At 44.2% G+C, this 19,655-nt stretch overlaps 1 protein-coding gene and 1 long non-coding RNA gene across 6 annotated transcripts in view; one reads left to right on the plus strand and one right to left on the minus strand.

Annotated features, from left to right (window-relative positions):
- The window catches only part of PTPRQ (protein tyrosine phosphatase receptor type Q), a 447,893-nt gene that overhangs the window by 277,164 nt on the left and 151,074 nt on the right, over positions 1 to 19,655 (minus strand). The gene's annotated exons all lie outside the window — the stretch shown is intronic.
- LOC130369328 (uncharacterized) overlaps positions 61 to 19,655 on the plus strand; it is a 37,923-nt gene continuing 18,328 nt past the window's right edge. Inside the window, exon 1 of the long non-coding RNA XR_008892720.1 lies at positions 61 to 190. This is a non-coding gene — a long non-coding RNA (uncharacterized LOC130369328). The remainder of the gene's footprint in view (positions 191 to 19,655) is intronic.

Consider the following 19,655-nt stretch of genomic DNA (forward strand, 5'->3'; position numbering starts at 1 on the left):
CCTTTGTTACAACCCACTGAGATTGGTCACACATGCTCAGTTTAAGTATTGTCTTCTGAAGTTAATGCCAGTTGGTCTCCACTGCACATGTAAGCAAGGAGGGTTGTGGGAAACAGGAGGTTTGTGGCAACAGTAGGGTCGCAGTTCAGAGAGGAGACCTGGAAGTGATGAGATGGGATCAATGGGAGATGTAAGTTACTTTACTTAAACATCACATTTGGCCTCTTTTACATAAATGTATGTTGTACATGTCTGATTTTAGCAACTTTGCTTTGTGGGACAACTCCTTTAAAGAGACGTGCCTGTGTGGCAGCCACTGGGTGTTAGTAGTAAATACCTTGATCACTTCGTGAAGCCAGGGCACCATATGTCCAAACCATGGTCCGAAGGTGAGAAGCAGCCTTCTTGGGCCAGATACGATGAGCCAATAAACACACCAATGTAAGGTTGCAGTTAACTGCTTTTACTGAGCTTGTGAAGGTGGCATAACACAAACAGCTGGCCTTAGTGTGAGAGTGCAGCGTACCCTTTGCGAGCCTTGTCGCCTTTCTGAGACTTGTGGTGCTTTTCACCGTACAGAATTGTAGAATTTAAGGCTCTGGTAGCTAGGGTCCTTCCAAGGCACTGTAACGGATTCTGCAGGTACATATAGTTCTCCCGCGAGTGACACTTGTAGGATGACCAGGAGTAAACTGAAGTAGGCCTCAAATTAGGACACACGACAGGGCACACAACTCAGCACACCTGAGCTTGGCTGTTGCTCAGGAGCACACACTAGGTGAACTAGCTTGAATTAGACTCTAGATTGAACTAACTAACTCCTCCCCTGTACCTCTTTATACAGAGGGAGCTTTTGGGGTGTCATTGGCTCACATGGTCACGTGGGGTTTGCTGTTCACAGGTTTAAAGGCACAGTAACGCATTAATGTACATACATGGAACAGTAACAAAATTTAATTTAAAGAAAAATATATAATTTTATATTATACTGTACACATCATTTATATAATAAAGGACCTCCAGTGGGCCCAGCGCTTTATAAGGCCAGGCTGCCAGAGGCAGTCTTCCACCATGGGACAGCCACTTGTGCTGGGACACCACAAACTCCTCCTCTAAAACACAGTTGCCCTCGGTGCCCAGTCCCGCTGGTTGAGGGGTGGTGAAGGGCAGTCTGGTGGTAGGAGAAAGTGCAAATTAGAGTCTCATCCTTACATTGGTACAGTTGGTGCCCATGTTGAAAACCAAATGCTTTTGTTCCTTTGTTCCTAGGTATTGGTGGTAATTGTGGTATGGTTTAAAGGGGTACTCCGGTGCTTAGCCAACTTATCCCCTATGCAAAAGATAGGGGATAAGATGCCGGATCGAGGGAGTCCCGCCGCTGGGGACCCCCGTGATCTTGCACGCGGCACCCCATTTGTTATCAGTCCCCGGAGCGTGCTCTCTCCGGGACTGATTACCGGCGACTACAGGGCGGGCGGCGTGTGACGTCACGCCCCCGCCCCCGTGTAGGCTTGCATTGAGGGGCGGAGCGTGACATCACACGGAGGCGGGGGCATGACGTCACACGCTGCCCACCCTGTAGTCGCCGGTTATCAATCCCAAAGTGAACACACTCCGGGGACTGATTACAAACGGGTGCCGCGTGCAAGATCACGGGGTTCCCTAGCGGCGGGACTCCCTCGATCAGGCATCTTTTCCCCTATCCTTTGGATAGGGGATAAGATGTCTAAGCACCGGAGTACCCCTTTAATTGCTTTGTAACTGCGTTCAAACTGACAAATGCACAAGACAAACAAACATATAACAAGACTTTGCTGTACACCATGGGCTGCAGCAGTACAACTCCAAGGGAACTCTAATGGCGGGCCGGCGCTGCCGTAGGCTATCACCCCGCAGTGAGACTCCAAGTCCTCCTCCGTGGCCACACCCTGGGACAAACAAAGACAACATGGAGACACCTCCATCCACAGCAATTTTAACTACCAAGGTGACACCTTGAATTTTGGGGCCCTCATGTGCTTCAGGAGACACTTAAAATGTACACCATGAAACAAAGAGAAGAAAACATCCTGAAAAACATTTTTACTAACTGTCTGGCTTTAAGCATTACTACGACAGTGGTATTAACCCCTTAACGACGCAGGCAGTAAATGTACGTCCTAGTGAGGTGGTACTTAACGCACCAAGACGTACATTTACGTCCTGTACATCATCGCGAGCATTGGAGCGATGCTCGGGTCGTGCCTAGCAGTTCCCTGCTGCTGATAGCAGCTAGGGACCTGCCGGTAATGGCAGACATCCGCGATCGCACGGATGTCTGCCATTTACCCCTCAGATGCCATGATCAATACAGATCATGGCATTTGCGGGAGTGTGGTCAGAAAAATGCATGATCGAATCACCCACAGCGCTGCCGCGGCGATCCGGTCATCTGTAATGATTGACAGAGGTCCCCTCACCTGCCTCTGTCCATCTCCCGGCGTCTTCTGCTCTGGTCTGAGATGAAGCAGACCAGAGCAGAAGATCGCCAATAACACTGATCAGTGCTATGCCCTATGCATAGCACTGAACAGTATTAGGAATCAAATTATTTCTATAAATAGTCCCCTATGGGGACTATTAAAGTGTAAAAATAAAAGTAAAAAAGAGTAAAAAATAGAAGTAAAAAAAAATTTAAAAATCCCCTCCCCAAATAAAAATTTTAATTATCCGTTGTTCCCTATTTTACCCCCAAAAAGTGTAAAACATTTTCTTTAATGTCTTTAATGTTTAATAAAGGTATCGCCGCGTGCAGAAATATCCTAACTATTAAAATATAATGTTAATTATCCCGTACGGTGAACGGTATGAACGTTAACATTTTTTTTAAAAAGGCCAAAATTGCAGCTTTTTTTATAACATTTTATTCCCAAAAAAATTTATAAAAATTGTATCAAAAGGTTTATATATGCAAATGTGCTATCAAAAAAAATACAGATCATGGTGCAAAAATGAGCCCTCATGGTGGATGAGGAGCCTCTGATGCTCTGGATCCAGGAGACCCTTGACAATTATAAGTCAGAAATGTGGGGGCTCACAGTGACCATCACCTGGATTGATGCAGCTCCTGCTGCTGGGGCTGCAGTGGATACGGTTGGCGCCTGCTTTTCCGTACAAATCTGCAGGCAAGGGGGCCATGGCGCAGTAGCTAGAGAACGTAGCTTTTCTCTCGGCATGGTGGTTGGCAGGGAAATCAGGAACTTATGCAGGGCCCAGATGACTGCAGGTTCGTCACCAAACATCTACACGGGCAGTGGGGGTGACTTAGGTCGCTTACCGGGCTCTGCCGCTTACTTGTCAGAAGTGAGTTCAGCTTCCAGGGACGGGAGCACCTGTAATTCCGCAAATAGTTGTGCCAGCTCAGCGATGTCCATGTCAAGCTTTGATGATGTGGCGGCCGCTATCTTAATACACTCACTCGAGGTGCTGTCCACTATCATTTTCTTCACTGCGGTCACACGAGGTCACTGAAGGGCGGAGTCCTGCTGCTGGCTTTATAGCACGCTCCCCCAAAATGGCCGCTAGCCGGAAGTTCTCATGCATACAGCCTCTTCAACCATCCCCTGTGCAACAAGGGGGTAGTCCTTTTAGTTCCACTTAGGCTTCGGCACAGCAACTTGGTTCCCGCACCCAGTGGCGGGGTGTTTCGTCTGGCGGGAGTTTTTCACATGCTTTGTGCTTGCTGAGTTAACCCCTGCTGGGGCAGACTGGAATCTGTGGTGCAGCATGAATTTGTTGCGCTGCTTGCACATTCTTGAAACCTTGAAATACACAATCTGTGGCAATCTTCAGCAATCTTCACAAGATTTATGGCCATGTATAAAGTGCTCCCTCTCTATTTAAACGCCGGTCAACATGAAGTAAAGTCCCGTACAATTTTCTGGCGCATAAAATGTTGCACGCTCTGTGCGGTTTCTTATGACACATTTCAGACTAGGGAGTCTTGTAGGCACACACCCATATCCTGTTCATGATGCCGGTCCGAAGGTGAGAAGCAGTCTTCATGGGCCAGACACCATGAGCCAATAAGCACACTGACATAAGTTTACAGTTAACTGCTTTTACTGGGCTTGTGAAGCCCAATTTGGTGTAACACAAACAGCGGCCTTAGTGTAAGAGAGCTTTGTTGCCGTTCTGAGACGTGGTGCTTTTCACCGGAAGGAATTGTAGAATTTGAGGTTCTGGTAGCTAAGGTCCTTCCAAGGCACTGTAACTGATTTTGCAGGTACATATAGTTCTCCCGTGAGTGACACTTGTAGGATGACCAGTAGTAAACTGAAGTAGGCCTCAACTTAGGGCACACGACTCTGCACACCTGAGGGCACAACTCAGAGAGGGAGCTTTTGGGGTCTCATTGGCTCACATGGTCACATGAGATTTGCTGCTCACAGGTTTAAAGGCACAGTAACACATTAATGTACATACATGGAACAGTAACAAAATTTAATTTAAAGAAAAATATATTATTTTATATTACACTGTACACATCATTTATATTATAGAGGAGCTCCGGTGGGCCAAATGCTTTATAAGGCCAGGCTGCCTGAGGCAGTCCTCAACCACGAGACAGCCACTTGTGCTGGGACACCACACCTGCATGGCACACCAAACACTACTAAAGCCATCAGCCTTTCATGGGCATGGCCGCAAGACTCTTAAAGTAGCAGCCGTGGATCTTAAAGCAGCAACCAGCAGCCGCATTCTATGGCTCCTGAGTGTTCAGGGCAGGCAGACGGTCCTGGGGACGGCCAGTCCACCAGGCATTTGGCCAGTGTACCCAATGGGCAATCCGGCCCTGAGGAGAACACAATAATACAAAGGGATCTGGGGAAGGTGGAGGCTTGGGCAGTGAAATGACAAATTAAGTTTAATATGGATAAATGTAAGGTTATGTGCTTGGGTCATAAAAACAAAGGGAGATTTTTCAGAACATGAGAAGAGGATTAAATATAAAAGAAGCGATCTGATTGGCTTCTATGGGCAACTGCTCCACTTTTTCTTTGCACAGGTTTTGATACATCTCCCCCATTATGTACAATTATGTGCAACATTAGGTAAAATTAACACTGAAAAGGACTTGGGAGTAATGGTGGACTATAAGCTCAACTTTAGTGAGCTTAGAGGCTTGTGACAAGGACATCGTTTTGCTCTATATAAATCACTAGTCAGACCACATATGGAGTATTGTGTAAATTTTTGGGCACCTGTATATATATGTATATAAGAAGAACATGGCTGAACTGGAGAGGGTGCAGAGGAGGGTGATAAAGATAATTAATGGTATGGAAGTATTATGGTACCAAGACAGGTTATCGAGCTTGGGGTTATTTAGTTTGGAGAAAAGAAGTCTTAGGGAAGATTTGATCACAAAGTAGAAATATATGAATGGACAGTACAGAGATCTTTCTAGTAATCTATTTATACCTGGGTCTGTAACCATGACAAGGGGGCATCCTCTATGTCTAGAGGAAAGAACGTTTCACAAAGAGCAGTGCGATTTTAAAATTCTCTGTCACGTGATGTTGGATTGTCTTACTCAATAAACAAGTTCAAGGGGGTCCTGGATGTTTTTCTGAACAAATATAATGATTCGGGTTATGGATATTAGATTTATAATGATAGAACATTGATCCAGGAATTTACTCTAAAAATTCAGGAAGGAATTTCCCCCCCTGGTATGGGGCAATTGGCATCAGCCTCATAAGGGGTTTTGCCTTCCTCTGGATCAACACAGTAGGGTTATAGGTTTAACTTGATGGACTTTTGGATTTTTTTCAACTTCATAAGCTATGTAACTAAAGCATTTACTAATATACCTCTGCTTTATTGTGTGAGATTCTATCTTACTTCCAGCAAGAAGTCTGTTAACAAACCCCGTCTTTTGTCCTACCTGCTGTGTGAGCAGTACTTCCCCTCCCTTCTGAGATGATAGGTCACACTGCACATCAAATAGGGGGCATGTTTTCTCTTCCCCTGGGTCATGTCTGTACATGAATGCACAGTGGAGGAGAGCTCAGGAGAGGAGACAAGCATATCTATCTGATCCTTATCTATCTGAGCCCAATTTATTTGGCATATTACTTGACATATTGCTATATACAGTAAGTTTGACACAAAATAAATAAAAAAATAAATGTCTCCAGCTTTCTCTTGACAATAGTGTACAGCAGTTTGTTGCCGTTTTGTCAATTATATCCTTTATACCTGAAAATCAGGGTTTACAGTTGTATAGAAATGAAACGTAATGTTTTATAGTGAAGAATTGTATATCTGTTTGATAAACTTTGTGCTTCACTTTCTTACCATTATCAGGAGCTCTGCCTGCTTGTTGGAAGTGTATATTAACCTTGATTGTTTACATCCACAAGCTAACAACCCATTCCGGCCTATTCGTGCTCATAGAGGTGCATGGCCCATTAAGTCAATTTTCAGATCTTACTTGTACTGAGCCTTGTAAATCTCTAAAAGTATTCACAATGGGGATTCTGTTTGTAGATGTTTCTATCCACTCACTACTGAAAAAAACTTGAAAATAAATTGGATTAGTGCTTTCTACTTGTACACCATCGATAATGTCTAAAAACATTTTTTTTGCCTTTCCACCACAGGCTTGGTCTCACAGGCTAATTGTCAGTGATGTACTTCCAGTGGATAGTACATAGCAGTACGGTTGTACTATACTAGCGATCACACGATCCCTAAGGGACAAAAATAAATTCCCTATAAAGCTTTTGATTAATAAAAAATGGAAAAGTAAAAAAAAAAAAAAAATACCTAATAATTGGTATGACTGTGTTTGTGACAACCCATATTATGAATGATGTTATTTATCCCATCTGGTGAATGCCGACTATGTCAAAATGTATGATTTTGGTTGCCTTGCCGCCAACAAAAGTTAAATAAAAATGATCAAACAGTGGCATGTACGACAATCTACTCCACTGTTCTGACATTGCCTAGGTCCCCAATGATTTCTGCTTCCTGATATCTGGTCCCTACACATGAAATACCCACTTAACCAATCTCTGACAGATTCCCACCATGAGCACCACCAAAATACATAAATATAAGATAATTCTGGATTTATAAAGTGAAACTACATACAGCTACACTGATGAAAAAAGTTATGTTATAATGTAACAATGAAAATATCTAATTGAACCTTAAGCCCAAAGTAGTATATTTTCTTCCAAAAACAGTGCCACTCTTGTCTTCAGTTTGTGTGTGCTATTGCAGCTAGGTTTCATGGAAGTGAATGGAGCCATGTTGTAATACACCACACAACCTGAGGACAGGTGTGGCACAATATTTGGAAGAAAGCAGATATGTTTTTCTAATCCTGGATATAACCCCTTTAACCCATGCAGGACACAGGGTGTACAGGTCCGCCCTGGCTTCCTGGGACTTAAGGACCCAGGGCATACCTGTACTCCCTGGACGTTTCCGTTCACCGCCGGTAACCAGGCGGTGAACAGAACGGGATGCCTGCTGAAATCATTCAGCAGGCACCTTGTGCAAACCCCCGAATGTCGGCGATTGCTGCAATTTTACATTCAATTCAGATCGGCAATTTGCCGCAATTCCGGGTCAATGCAGAAAAAAAAGGGTGATAGGTCCCGTCCGAGACGGCACTTATTACCCTTTACCAGCAAGAGTGAGGTGGCACTGGTGCTACCTCACGATCGTCCCGATTCGTCGGCCATTACCGGCCAACGAATCAGGACTCCTGCTGGGGGTGTCACTAACGGCACCCACTCTGCTCCTATTCTGTAGGGTGAGAGCGGGTACCGGGAGTGGACACCGGCACCCCCGGTGTCTGTGGCGGGATCTGGGCCCCAGGACCAGCGACAGCAATGAGGGGGAGCATGCACGGACAGCCAAAGGGCATGCTGGGAGTTATAGTAGTGTGTCCACAACTGTTGCATGACTCAGTTTTCACTCAAGTCCTAGCATGCCCTTTGGCTGTCAGTGCATACTGAGAGTTGCAGTTTTGCAACAGCTGAAGGCACACTGGTTGCGAAACACAGAGTTGGTTACATAACAGTCTATCAGTGCATGCTGGGAGTGGTAATTTGCAACAGTTGGAGGCACACTGGTTGCAAATTACAACTCCTAGCATGCACTGATAGACCGTACATGCTGGGAGTTGTAGTTTCGCAACAGCTGGAGGCACACTGGTTGCGAAACACTGAGTTTAGTAACAAACTCTCAGTGTTTTGAAACCAGCGTGCCTCCAGCTGTTCCATAACTGCAACTCCCAGCATGCACAGACAGCCAAAGGGCATGCTGGGAGTTGTAGTTTTGCAACAGCTGGAGGTTTGATGCCCCCCCAATATGTGAATTTGCAGGATACATTCACACGGGCGGTGGGTTTACAGTGAGTTTCTCGCTGCTAGTTTGAGATGCATAAAATTTTCAGCCGCAGCTCAAACTCCCAGCTGGAAACTTGCTATGAACCCTCGCCCATGTGAATGTACCCTAAAAACACTACACCACACTACACAAAATAAAAAGTAAAACACTACATATACCCCTGCACAGTTACCCCCCCCCATCACAATTAAATACGTCTCGTACGGCACTGTTTCCAAAACGGAGCCTCCAGCTGTTGCAAAACAACAACTCCCAGTATTGCCAGACAGCCATTGACTGTCCAGGCTTGCTGGGAGGTTTGCAACAGCTGGATGCACCCTGTTTGGGGAACACTGCCATAAGGTATTTTTGGTATCGGAGGCAAGTGTAATGCTTGCATCCCGGTCCGTCCCTATGCAAATCCCTAATTCAGGGCTCAAATGTGCATGGCGCTCTCTCACTTCGGAACCCTGTCGTATTTCAAGGCAACAGTTTAGTGCCACATATGGGGTATTTCCGTTCTCGGGAGAAATTGCCTAACAAATTTTGGTGGGCTTGAACAGTGGTCCATGAAAATGAAAAAATAAATTTTTCATTTGCACAGCCCACTGTTCCAGATGTCTGTCAAATGCCAATGGTGTGTAAAGGCTCACTGCCCACATTGTTACATTCCGTGAGGGGTGTATTTTCCGAAATAGGGTCACATTGTGGGGGGGGGGTCCACTGTTCTGGTAGCACGGGGGCTTTGTAAACGCACATGGCCCCGACTTTCATTTCAACCAAATTCTCTCTTCAAAAGACCAATGGCGCTCCTCTTCTGAGCCCTGTAGTGTGCCCGCAGAGCACTTTCCATCCACATATGGGGTATTTCCATACTCAAAAGAAATGGTGATACAAATTTTGGGGGCCTTTTTCTCCTATTACCCATTGTGAAAATATATATTTTTTTTTTCATTTTCATCTCCAACTTATGCAAAACTTTGTCAAACACATATGGGGTGTAAAGGCTCACTGTACCCCATGTTAGGTTCCTTGAGGGGTGTTGTTTCCCAAATAGTGTACCCTGTGTGTTTTTTTATTTTTATTTTTTGCTGCCCTGGCACCATAGGGGCTTCCTAAATGCGACATGCCCCCCCCGAAAAACCATTTCAGCAAAATTTGCTTTCCAAAAGCCAAATGTGTCTCCTTCTCTTCTGAGCCCTGTAGTGCTCCCGAAGAGCACTTTATGTCCAAACATGGGGTATTTCCATATTCAGAAGAAATGGTGTTAAAAATTTGGGGGGGCATTTTCTCCTATTACCTCTTGAAAAAATGGTAAATTTGGTGAAAAAAACTGCATATTAGTTAAAAAAAAATCATTTAATTTACACATCTAAATTTAACGAAAAGTCGTCAAACACGTGTGGGGTGTTCAGGCTTGCTGTACCCCATTATACGTGCCTTGAGGGGTGTAGTTTCCAAAATAGTATGCCATGTGTTGTTTTTTTTTTTTTTTTTTTTTGCTGTTCTGGCACCATAGGGGCTTCCTAAATATGACATGCCCCCCAAAAAACATTTCAGCAAATTTCACTCTCCATAAACCCATTGTCGCTCCTTCCCTTCTGAGCCTTGTAGTGCATACGCAGAGCACTTTACATCCACATATGAGGTATTTTCTTACTCGAGAGAAATTGGGTTACACATTTTGGGGGGCTTTTTCTCCTTTTACACCTTTTGAAAATAAAATAAAATGGGTCTACAAGAAAATGCGTGTAAAAAATTATTTTTTATTTTCTCCTTTACATTGCTGCTATTCCTGTGAAACACCTAAAGGGTTAACAAACTTTCTGAATGTCATTTTGAATACTTTGAGGGGTGCAGTGTTTATAGTGGGATCATTCATGGGGTATTTCTAATATGAAGGCCCCTCAAATCCACTTCAAACTGAGCTGGTCTCTGAAAAAAATTCAGATTTAGAAAATTTCGGGAAAAATTTGAAAATTTATGCTAAACTTTGAAACACTCTGATATACTAACATGTCAACTTTATGATGCAAACATAACGTAGACATATTGTATATGTGAATGAATATATAATTCATTTGGTGTGTCTATTTTCCTTACAAGCAGAGAGCTTCAAAGTTAGAAAAATGCTAAATTTTCAAATTTTTTATGACATTTTTGAATTTTTCACCAAGAAATGATGCAAGTATCATCAAATATTTACCACTATGTTAAAGTAGAATATATCATGAAAAAACTTTCTCGAATTGGAATGATTAGGATAAGCATCTCAGAATTATTAATGCTTAAAGTGACAATGGTCAGATGTGCAAAAAATGCTCTGGACCTTAAGGTCATAATGGGCTTGGTCCTTAAGGGGTTAAGCTGCCCATGCACAAATAGTTTTCGGAAAACACTTTTCCTTCTCTAGCAGCAATCTTCTACTAGAATAAAGAAACAAGCATGATATAATCAAACATGCCTGATCTTTTATTCTACTGCTTGATACTCCATATTAAATAATTTACCAATAGTCATCAATATGGACCAACTTTCATCTAATGGGCACATGTAAGTTCTGAAGAAGAATTTATTTATGGCACATGGCAGTAAGGTCAGGTTGAGAAAGTGAATGATGATGGTCCAAAATGCATTAAAGGGAAATAAATATTTAAGATATGTTACATTCTAGTCTCTTATTATAAAAAAATATGTTATCACTTCAAAGCCATAACATTATTCACAATAAAAAGGATGATATTTTATACAGTATGCTTTAGAGTGCTCTTTACGACAGATAATAAAATATAGAGCAGAAGATTTACTGTATTATGTATAAAAAATACCTCCCTTACACTGAAAAGTATAATGGTTCCTTTAAATCAAAGTGACATGATGAAATTCCATCCAGTAATGATTGACCTGTAGCTGCCCATTTAGAGGCTGGCAGGACATGCTAGGAGGTATTATTTTATAGCTGTTGGAGAGGCTCAGGTTGACAATTAAAATTCTAAATTAAGGGTAATTCTATGACAACGGGTTCATTATCAACCATTATTGCTGATTATAAAAGAAGCATAAACTGCAACTTTAAATGTGATGATAATCTATTGCAGGGTTTCCCAAGTGTGGTCCTTAAGTACCCACAATAGGTCATGTTTTATGGATTTCCTTAGTCCTTCACAGGTGATGTAATTGTGCTGATGCCCGATGCACCGGCCATAGTTATATCTAGAGAGGAGCGAATTTTCGGAAAATTCGATTCGACCGATTCGCTGAATTTCCCCAAAAAATTCAGTTTGATCCGAATTTATTTGCAGTGAATCGCTATTAAAAATGGATATTTCTGGGCTACAGAGAGGCTCAATAGGGGTGTAGAACACTTTGCCTTGTCCTAACATGCATAGAGAGTGTGCTGGGTTAGTGAAATAATACTGTTATTCAGTAGGACATGCAGATTGTTTTGGAAATGTCCTTCATGCCATGAGAATGTAGTGACAAGAGTTACCTTCCATTCAGTACTTCTTATCTGGCTTTTATGTATCAAAATGATTCATTTAAATTCTATAAAATTTTGTTTAAAATTTTACAAGTCACTTTTCATCAATTATAAAACAAAAAAACTTCTTTAACGCCTTAAGGACTCAACCCATTTTGGCCTAAGGACCCTTTATTTTTAGGTTTTCTTTTTTTCCTCCTCGCCTTCTAAAAATCATAACTATTATATTTTCATCCACAGACAAGTATGAGGGTTGTCCTTTGCAATGACATCACTCATTTTACCATAAATGTATGGCGCAACCATAAAAAATACTATTTGTGTGGGGAAATTGAAAAGAAAACCGCAATTTTGCAAATTTTTAAGAAGATCATATAGTGGCTGAATGACACAGCGTGGAGGTGGCGGCAGCAGCATGAGGAGACCATATAGTTGCTGAATGACACAGCCTTGAGGTGGTGGAAGCATGAGGAGACCATACAGTGACAGAATGACACAGCATGGAGGTAGCGACAGCATCAGGAGACCATGTAGTGGCTGAATAACACGCCGCCTGAGGTGACCATATAGTGGCTGAATGACACAGCACGGAGGTGATGGAAGCATGAGCAGACCATATAGTGGCAGAATGACACAGCGTGGAGGTGGCAGCAGCATAAGGAGATCCTATAGTGCTTAAATGACACAGCCTGGAAGTCGCATCAGCATGAGGAGAACATATGGTGGCAGAATGACACAGACTGGAGGTGACGTCAGCATAAGGAGAACATATGGTGGCAGAATAAGACAGCCTGGAGGTGGCATCAGCATGAGGAGAACATATGTTGGCAGAATGACACAGCCCGGAAGTGGCATCAACATGAGAACATATGGTGGCAGAATAACACAGCCTAGAGGTGGCATCAACATGAGGAGAACATATGGTTGCAGAATGACACAGCCTGGAGGTGGCATCAGCAGCATCAGGAGTCCTGAAAGTGACCCGGTGACAGAGTGGGGCGGTGGGTGGCAATACCAGTACCCGGTGTCGAAGGTGGGTGAAAGAAGGAGAACTTGGCATCAGTTGTGTGGCATCAGGTGGAAGGGAACAACGTCTAGTCCATTGTAACCGGTGGGGGTAAAAACTTCCCTTGTAAGGCCCTACTCTCGCATTATTAATTCCCTTCTTGGCAAGTGTTAATCACCCTAAAAAAGGTGGCTCCACACAGGAACCTCTCCCTATTTCCACCTAAAAACACTGGAAAATGGCAGTGTTTTTAGGTGGAAATAGAGAGAGGTTCCAGTGTGGGACCACCCTTTTTAGGGCGCATAACACTTGCCAAGAAGAGAGTAGGGCCTTACAAGGGAAGTTTTCACCCCCACCTATTACAATGGATCATACGTTGTTTCCTTCCACCTTTTAGAGGTCTTTGCATCACATTAATACTTGGTGGTGGAGGTGACACATGGTGTTTTTTGCACACCTTTCCTTTTCAAACTTCAACATTTTTGGGGGTCCATATATTTTATCCTAAGAAAAGTTAAGTTTTAGCTAATGCATATCCTCAATACTTACTTGTGGTCTGATGCGGAGGAATTTCTGTAACTGGGGAGCAGCACCTTAAATATTTTTTGCACTATCACCAACTTTTTTTTTGATATGTTGTAGTACATATGTACTACAACATATCTCTAATATAGTTTCATTATTTTTTTTTTTTATTATAAGGGTGTAATTTACATTTGAAAACCATCCACTAGGGGGTCTCCCTCCTAGTGGCCGGCTGCAGCCTGGCATGACATCATGCCTGAAAAAGGACTGATTTTGGCCTGGCAATCAGTCCTTTTTCATTTAGGCTGCTCTCGCTCCCTGCCTGTCAATCAGACAGGCGGGAGCAAGCGCTTTGGCTCCCCGGCCACTGGCTGGGAGGCCACTCTGCCCGCACATCGCCGTCTCGTCGCCACCACTGTCCCTGCACGGGGGGGGGGGGGTTTGTGATGGAGGGAACGGGGTATGGCGGGGAGGGGGTTTGACGGAGGGAACGGGCTAGCACCGTTATGCCACATGGCACTAACTTATAGTTTATCTACACAGGGTGCATCCAGCTGTTTCACTACTACAACTCCCAGCATGCCCTGACAGCCAATAGACCCCATCGGAGCCACGGTTCTCCCAGGCTACTTTATGTTGACGCTACATATGTTGAAGCAGGGCAGTGGTGCCAATATTGGGACCCTTGCCACGCTTTACCTTCAGCTGACACATCTTGCATGTGTCCGGGTTAACATCCTCCGGATGCTTGATGACAAACTTCCACACCACGATTAGCTGATTTGCCCCTGAACAGTCCACACTGATTGACTGCTACTGCCGCCGACTCCAGGAACCCCTGTTCCACTACCTCCCAGGAAGGTAGGCTGCCGCAAAGCAAGTGGTCTACCCCAGGCACATTTGGCTCCAGAGTTACCACTTCTGCCATCATGCCGACTGCCAACCATCCTACCACCTTGCTGGCTCAACTGCTGCCTCACAGGCAACCTGCAACCCTCTTCTGATGATGATGAAACCCCTTCTGCACCTGGCTCCCAAGTGCGATTGGCTTCATCATCATCGAGTTGTGTCTGCACGTCACTGATGTCCTCCTCAGGTTCCTCAACAGTGTCTGCTTCAGAAGCCTGAACACTGGCAACACCACCTCCCATGCCCCTCTCCTCATCACTACTTGCCCGCCTAGCGGAGGAAGAGGCAAATGTCTCCTCCACTTCTTGGCTGGGCAGTAGCTGCTGACTGTCCTCTAGTAGATAGTCCTCACTAAATAGGGGAGCTGAACCCACAGCACACAATACTTCTGTGGGGGAGGGAACAGCATAGGATAGCGGCAATGGGAGGACAGGGACTGCTCCCGGGCCATGCCTACTTAGGGTTGTGTCTGAGGAACCCACCGACTGTTGACTGGGGGCGTCAGATGTCACTTGTGATGAAGTGGATGGCCGAGTTAACGAATCAATGATGGCAGATGGGTTGCTGGTCCAGACACGAATGCTAGCTGATCCGGGAGCTCAGGCCTCTCACTGTGACTCCTGCTGCCACTCACCCCTAGTCTGCTGTGACCTTTGCCTGATGAATTTAGGCCTTTACCACTCCTCTGTACATTCCCTGCCTGACATACATATACACCAGATAAGTGCGTATATGTTACACTTTTGAGAGGAGGACAATACGCTCCACTGCGCTTAAAACTGTATTTGGCTACAAAAGCAGGTATGTAGTTTTGGCTGGACATTAAGAGTAACGAGGCCCTTATGACTTTAACAGGAACAAAATCACGTAGGTGTATGTACAGTATACACTTATGAGAGGAGGACAATATGCTCCACTACCCTTAAAACTGTATTAGACTAAAGAAACAAGTGTGTATCTTTGGATGGACTTTCACAGTAACTAGGCCCAAATTATTTTAACAGGAAAAATATAAAGGACACTATGTAGGTGTACGTACAGTTTACACTTATGAGAGGAGGACTATACGCTCCGCTACAAACTGTATAAGGCTATAAAAGAAAGGGTATCTTTGGCTGGCCTTTCACAGTAACTAGGCCCAAATAAGTTTAACAGGAAAAATATAAAGCACACCACATAGGTGTACGTACAGTTTACACTTATGAGAGGAGGACTATGCACTCCACTACGCTTAAAACTGTATTAGACTTCAGAAACAAGTGTGTAGCTTTGGCTGGCCTTTCACAATAACTAGGCCCACATTATTTTAACAGGAAAAATATAAAGGACAACACGTAGGTGTATGTACAGTTTGCACTTATGAGAGGAGGACTATGCACTCCACTACGCTACATATGCTACGTACGCTACATAGTACAGCCCATTTCAGTATTAATATGCACTAAAAGCAGGTGACAATGGCTTTTAGTGCTCAGCCTAACTGGCCCCTATAAGTTTTAGAGTTGCTGTACACCTCACTGCAGCAGTACAGAGTCGCTGTGTATTACACCCAAGAGTGTACTTTCTCTCTCTCTCTCCCTTCTCTGTCAGTGCTTTTCTGCAGTGATTTGGGCTAGTGCACTGCTCTATCTCTCCCAGCAATAAAACGCTGGCTGCAAGATGGCTGCCGATTATATAGGGCTGTGACATCACAGGGCTGGCTGGCTGCTTATAGGCTGCATGCTGCATGTGATTCAGGGTCATCCCGCATACCCGACTTCCCGGAGTTCCTTGCCCCATGTCCTCACATGTGGATCTTCCATTTTAGATGCCCTGGAGCCTGGAGCTCACTAAATGGAGTTTAATGAAGCGATTTGTTTCATCCAATCGTGGCGATATTCAGATTAGTTGTGAAGCAAATTTTTCCTGACATTCGTAATGAATTCGGATTCGTCAGATTCAATTTGCTCATCCCTAGTGATATCACTGGTGAAAGACTAAGCAAATCCTGAAAACATGACCTGTTGGGAGTACTTGAGGACCACACTTGGGAGAAACACTGATCTATTTTAATGAAGGTAAAATTGGACACATGGTAAAAAGGACTGGCCGTTCCGTGAATGGGGCGAGCCGGGGCGCTGGGCAAGAGATTGCAGAGGGTCCCATCTGTCGTACACCTGCGATCAGACAACTATCTCTTCTCTTGCGTAAAGGGGATATGTTGTTAAGTACGAGAGTTCCCCTTTAAAGGGGTACTCCGGTGGTCAACGTGTTTTTCAGTTTGTGGCTTACCCCATTTGTTTTGTTTAATTTCTATTCTTGTTGTTTAGGCGACTATTTCCGTTCTTTGTTGTCTTTTTTCCCCCACTTTGTTTTCCAATTTTTTCTTCTATTTCCTGTTTCTTACTGTGCTGAAAACTACAAATCCCAGCATGCCACATGCCTTGCTGGTTTGGGGCAGCTCCTTTTTTTTTGTTTGTTTGTTCCGCCTTTGCCCATCCTACTATTTTCCCATGTCGGCCCCCTTATACACAGCACACTAATATAATCAGCCTTGGTTGGGAGACACTGTCATACACACACAAAAGGGACTACAACTCCCAGCATGTGCCATTCAGGAGTCTTCAGTCTGTGGTATAACACCAGCATGCTGCCTCTGTAGTCTCCTGGGGGTTGTAGTTCACCATACATCTGTAGGGCATACACCAGTGTTTCCCAAACAGGGTGCCTCCATGTGTTGCAAAACTACAACTCCCAGCATGCCCTGACAGCCTTTGGGCATGCTAGGAGTTGTAGTTTTGCAACAGCTGAAGGCACACTAGTTGGGAAACACTGGTGTAACATGATGTGTATGCTGAATAGGCTAGAACAGTGTTTCCCAACCAGTGTGCCTCCAGCTGTTGCAAATCTACAACTCCCAGCATGCCCAAAGTCTGTCAGTGCATGCTGGGAGTTGTAGTTTTGCAACAGCTAGAGGCACACTGGTTTGTAAACACTAGCATACACACACACAACAGGGACTACAACTCCCAGCATGTGTCATTCAGGAGTCCCCCCTCCCCCTTCACATATAGAGATCATTCCCAGTATGAGATTTATTCCCCTGCAGTCCATACATCTCCAGCCCGTGCACCCTGTCATCCTCCCCTACAGATAACACTTATCTTCTCTGTGTTTCTTCTCCTGTGCAGACCTGCGTCCTTAGAATACAGAGCAGGGGGGAGGGGAGGAGCTGTGTACTCAGCTGGATGATATGAGGGGGCGTGGCGTATTTCTCTCATGCAGATAGAGAAAAAAAAAAAGCTGTGACATCTTGTCCACAACAGACTCAGAACTGTGGACAACAGTAAAAGAAAACCCTCTGAACTACAGAACTTCCTGCCCAACAAACAGGTAAGAAAAACACACACATGCTGCCAAAACATATAACACATGTATATTGCAAAAAAAAATAAAAAAATACTTACAAAGAAAATGCCATATAGTCAAAAAAAATTAACCACCGGAGTACCCCTTTAAGGACAATGATTTTTTTTGCACTTTTGTTTTTACCTCTTCACCTTCTAATAGCCATAACGCTTTATATTTTCTACCTACAGGCCCATATGAGGGCTTTTTTTCAACAATTGTACTTTGTAACAACCTCAATCATTTTACCACAAAATCTACGGTGAACCAAAAGATTTTTATGGGGCGAAATTGGAACACCATTTTGCAAATTTTGCGAGTTCACTTTTCGTTAAAAATGACACATTTGCCCATATTAATCAATCAGCCTGAAACCCTAATTGTCTGGTTTTTCCCACAACAACTAATCCCAGCTTAACTTTTATATTCTAACAAGCTCTTATAAAGTAAAAGTTGAGCTGTGATTGGTTGCTATGGGAAAAAACAGACAATTAGGGTTTTATGCTGACTGATAAATATGTGTCATTATCTTTATTCTGTGAATCCATATGATTACAATGATACCCAATTTTTATAGGTATTGTTTAATTTCACCCTTATAAAATGATACCCTTAGTTAAAATTGTGATGAATAGAATCTGCACTGTCCCATTCACTCAGCAAAATTTCCCTTGCAGAATTTCCACTACGGAAGCTTTGCATTCTAGATTCTACAAAAAGAATGTACATGTCATTTATTTTTGCAGAATTCCGCAGCAAAGTCCCATTGAAGCCAAAGGGACTCTGAGTTCCATCTGGAATCTGCGTCTTGAGCTTAATAAATTCAGCACAAATTCTGTGCACATTCCACCTGGAATTTGCAAAACTGCAAAAAATTCACTATTTCACACTGCGCAAAATCTGCTGCGCAGAGGGAAATATACTGCGTATTCTCTGATCAGCACAAACACAGAGCTACCCAGCGGTAGCCCCATGCGGTCAGTGAGATTTGAAGGTGGAGCTACGCGTCACAGTCACGCTGGCGACAGCCCCATCTCCAACCCTCACTGAACACACATGGCCGCAGCCGGGTAGCTCTGTGTATGCTGATCGGAGAATACACTGCATATTTTCGGCTGTACAGTTGATTTTACGCAGCAGGAAATACACTGCTTAAGCCCAACGTGGGACCATACCCTAATGGAAGGAAAATCTGCAGAGGTTCAGCAGGAAAATCTGCAGAGGTTCAGCAGGAAAATCTGCAGAGGTTCAGCAGGAAAATCTACAGTGGCAAATCTGTACCAAAACATATGGATCATGGTATGCATTTGTCGACGATCTGCCACAGTAATTCACACTTACCACAATCCATTTCATTGCAGATATTTCGTGGATTTTAAAAATATTCTCTGCAGCGTGTGGATGAGATTTCTTAAAATCCTATCCACTTTGCTGGTGCTTAAATATAATTTTCAACTCATGTGGGCAGATTTATCAATACCTGTCCGGAGGAAAAGTTGCCCAGTTGCTTATAGCAACCAATGAGATTGACTCTTTCATTTTAACAAGGCTTCTGCAAAATTAGATTGACTCTTTCATTTTAACAAGGCCTCTGCAAAATGAAAGCCTCACGTGGCACCACGTTTGTAAACAGTCCCCGGAGCGTATTCGCTCCGGGTCTGATTACTGGCGACCACAGGGCCGACGGCGTGTGACGTCCCGCCTCCCCCCCCCCCCGCCTCACGCCCCCTCCCGTAGGCTTGCATTGAGGGGCAGAGCGTGACGTCACACAGAGGCGGAGGTGTGACGTCACACGCCGTTGGCCCTGTGGTCGCCGGTAATCAGACCCGGAGCGAACACGCTCCGGGGACTGATTACAAACGGGGTGCCGCGTGAAACATCACAGGGGTCCCCAGCGGCGGGACTCCCGCGATCAGGCATCTTATCCCCTATCCTTTGGATAGGTGATAAGATGTC

Source organism: Hyla sarda, chromosome 4 (genome assembly GCF_029499605.1).
Source record: "Hyla sarda isolate aHylSar1 chromosome 4, aHylSar1.hap1, whole genome shotgun sequence".
In the NCBI taxonomy this organism is placed as follows: domain Eukaryota; kingdom Metazoa; phylum Chordata; class Amphibia; order Anura; family Hylidae; genus Hyla; species Hyla sarda.